Genomic DNA, 3,631 nt, shown 5'->3' on the forward strand with positions numbered 1-3,631 from the left:
TCCTTCATTTGCCCTCCTCTCCCAGTCTTTCCTCATTCTCTACAAGGTTTGGGTTTGGAAAGAAGTCCTAGAAAATTATGCTATCTCTGCCATCAATAGAAGTGACTGCTTCATTGCTCACTGATTCTCCCTTTTGCCCTCTCTGCCATTTCTAAGTCTTCCCTGCTCCAAGATCAGAGATAAGTCTGGCTGCTAAAAAAAAAAAAAAAAAAAAAGCCAGCCTGGTGCCCTTTTCAGTAAGGGTGGGGACAACCTTGATGGTCCTCTTTGACATTCCTCTTCCCCTTCCCCACACCCGTGTTACCTTTGAAAATCTGGGTTTCAGAGCTCTCTCTCGGGGCTTAATTATAAGAAGCCTCAAATACAATAGCATAAATGTTCACAAACTGATTGATGGATTGATTATGTGCCATCAAGTCGGTGTCAACTCCTAGCAACCACATAGATAGTTGTTTTCCATGACAGTCTGTCTCTAAAGTGGTCCTTCAGGTCCTCCAATGATGCACCCATCACTGCTGAAACTGAGTCCATCCCCCTTGCTCTTGGTCATGCTCTTCTTCTCTTTCCTTCCACCTTTCCCAGCATTATAGACTTCTCAGAGAGCTAGGTCTTCACATAATGACTCCAAAGTAGAATAATTTGAGCCTGGTCATTGGTGCCTCAAGTGAGAACTCTGGATTGCTTTGTTCAGTGATCCATTTGTTTATTTTCATGACTGCCTCAGGAGTTTTCTCCAACACCAAAGTTCAAACATATTAATACTCTTTCTATCTGGCTTGCTCAGAGACCAGCACAAACTTATATAGGGTCTCAAAATATAAATGCGTGTTTTAGTTTGACCAAAAGCCTTTAGGACAGTGTTGTCCATACTTGGCCACTTTAAGATGAGTGGACTTCAACTCCCAGAGTTCCCCAGCCAGCATGGCTGGCTGGGGAATTCTGGGAGCTGAAGTCCACTCATCTTAAAGTGGCCAAGTATGGACAACACTGCATTAGAGGAATCTATGATAGCACTTTTCAAATGCCTGAAGGGATATTACCCAGAAGGAAACCAGGGCACAATAGAGTAAAGAGCTTCCACTCGAAGGTACGCCCTGGTTGTGTGACAGCAGCTGCATGAGCTTGTGGACAGGTGCCACATGGGTTCCTTGGTGTACTCCGAATCACCATTTGCCCTTCAAATCTGCATTGCATTATTAACAATTCTAAAGCGAGGGTACAGCTCATTAAAATCAAGCAAATATCTTTGGTCTTGTTTTCTGAAGCAGCCTTCCCCTTTCTCGTAATGCATTAGAGCAGTGTTGTCCATGGCTGGCTGGGGAATTCTGGGAGTTGAAGTCCACTCATCTTAAAGTGGCCAAGTTTGGACAACACTGCTTTAGGAGAACTGTGCTTAGAGATTTCTTGAAAGCTAATATCTTCCAGCATGAACAGGCATGGAAGCATACCCTTGGGTATGCTCGGTCACGTGCATGATTGAGCGAAAGCAGGGTAATTGACCAATTGCCCATTGAATCCTTGGGGGCTTGGCATGGTCCTCAGAAGCTGGGTGAGAGCTGCTTGTGCCTCAGCCTTGAGCAGCAGCATAGACTGAGGAAAACCTGAAAGGGTCCTGAAAGCACAATTCCTTTTCGGTGGGAAGCCATGATGCTTTCAGGACATCTAGCTTTGAACTTAGTTTTGCCTGTGGTGGTAGCACAACTGGGGTTTTTTGTGTGGCTTCTCCCGCCTGGTCTGGCGGGGCATCAAGAGTGCCATTCTGCAAGTGCCATTCTGTCCCCTGAAGTTGGGGAGTGGTCCTTGCCAAGAGGGGCTCTTCAGCTATGACATTTCTGCCCCCACCCCAGGGAGGTTTGGCTGGTGCTTCTTCCTTTTCAGAACTTCAGCTGAGCTTGGCTTCCACCCTTGTGCTTTAGAACGTGAACTATTTCAGCTTCATTTTGTGGTCTGAACAGTTTCTATTGTTGAGCTGCCTTAAGATTCTTCCTGCTTGAAGGTGAAAAGCTTTTTTATTATATAGGTCTTATTCTTTTCCCATCCTCCCATTGTTTAGACAGGGAGGATGATGGAGGCAGAGCAGTGGTGGTTTGCCTGAGAGTTGGTCATCGTAACCTCTTACTCAAAGGTGAGAAGAGAGACTTTTGCCCCTTGATCCTGAGTAAGAACTGTGAGTGAGAATCAGAAGTGCCTACTAAAAGGAACCACACTCCAAAGCTAGTCCTGGCAGGAGGCATGTAGTTCTCACTGCTATGGTGACAGTGGGGAGGTTCTACCAACCAGGCCTTTCTCCAGCTCTCAGAAGGTGATGTCCCTTAATGTAGTTCATCAGTAGGAGACAGCTGATACTAGCCACTGGTGCTTCTTTGACCTGATCACTAATTTAGAAACTAGGGATTGGTCCAGAAGTGACATTTAAAACTAAGAGGCACTCAAAATAGGATTGTCATTTTAGAAACTGACAGGAAAATCTGCTGCCAACATTTTCTTATCTGCCTGTTGTCTTCATCTGCAAAAAAACTGGAAATGGAAAGTTTCTGTAAGTGCTGTTGTCTGATTTGTTAACTTCTTGGCCTTGTCTTCCTGACATTGTACTCCAAGAAATAGTTGCGTGATAGAAGTTTTTACAGCAGAGTGTCTGTCCTGGTCCCAGCCAACACACACAGCACACACAGATAAAGCTATAATCGTTTCACTGGGATGGGAAACGCAGGCAGCACAAATGGAATGTGTAGTCACTTGCATGCCCCAAATACAGGTCACAAGCTCCTCGAGCAGCTGACCTGAGAGAAAGTCCAAGCAAATGAGTCCGAAGCAGCAGGCAGAGTTGTCAGAAGGCAGCCCAGAGGGTCGAGATACAGACATAGGTTGCTCCGAAGTCAAAGGAGGATTCCAAGAGGCGCAGGTTTTCACAAGGTGAACAGTCAGAGTTCCAGATAGTGCAGCGATCGTTCCCAGTGAGGGACTGCTTGCTAATGGAGGCTGTAAGTAGAGCTCCCATCGGTTGCAAGCAGTCTTTCTTGCTTTGAGAGGAGCCATGCAAATCTCCTTTGTTCTGCCCTTTGCTCAGCCCTGTGTGTTTCAGGGCTGGGAGGAGGTCCTGTACCAGGCCCCTCATCCTCTGCTGCTTCCAGTTGCAACCAAATCAGCCCCAGGTGTCTCCATGCTGCTGTCTGAGGCATGCTGCTCTTCCACAGGGTCATCTGAAGCAGCCTCTTCCTCCTCCTCCTCAGATTCCTTGGAGCTGGAGCTGGCCCTGAGAGTATTCCCACCCAGGATGGTCATATGGCTGTTTGTATCCTATTTCTGAGCAGTTTCTCTTATAAAGGGAAAGAAAGTCCAGGTTTACCGTGAAGGTTTGTTCTCTTGCTTTCTCCTGCTGGAATCACCAAATCCTGATACAAGTGGGAGGAGGATCTGTTACTGGATGACTTCCATGGCTATGGAGAAAGAACTTTGACTGCGTCTCTTTTCTTCATTCTTGCACACAGGGATTGTGTTTGTGATTTAATATACTTGTGCTACTTACAGGTCTGGGTTTTCAGTTGTTTTAGCTCCAGTCCAGGCTTATCTTTTTTCATTTCTTTGCGTATTTCCCAAAACTTTTTTCTGACTGTCCAATTTTCCTTCTTAG

The 3,631-nt window shown here is 46.0% G+C and overlaps 1 protein-coding gene across 6 annotated transcripts in view; it reads left to right on the forward strand.

Moving 5' to 3' along the window:
* The window catches only part of ZNF598 (zinc finger protein 598, E3 ubiquitin ligase), a 31,955-nt gene that overhangs the window by 17,326 nt on the left and 10,998 nt on the right, over window positions 1–3,631 (forward strand). The window lies entirely within an intron of this gene.

The sequence above is a fragment of the Python bivittatus genome, unplaced genomic scaffold, assembly GCF_059951505.1.
Source record: "Python bivittatus isolate LINGU-HERP-01145 unplaced genomic scaffold, Pbiv_v1 ctg000030_np1212, whole genome shotgun sequence".
In the NCBI taxonomy this organism is placed as follows: Eukaryota; Metazoa; Chordata; class Lepidosauria; order Squamata; family Pythonidae; genus Python; species Python bivittatus.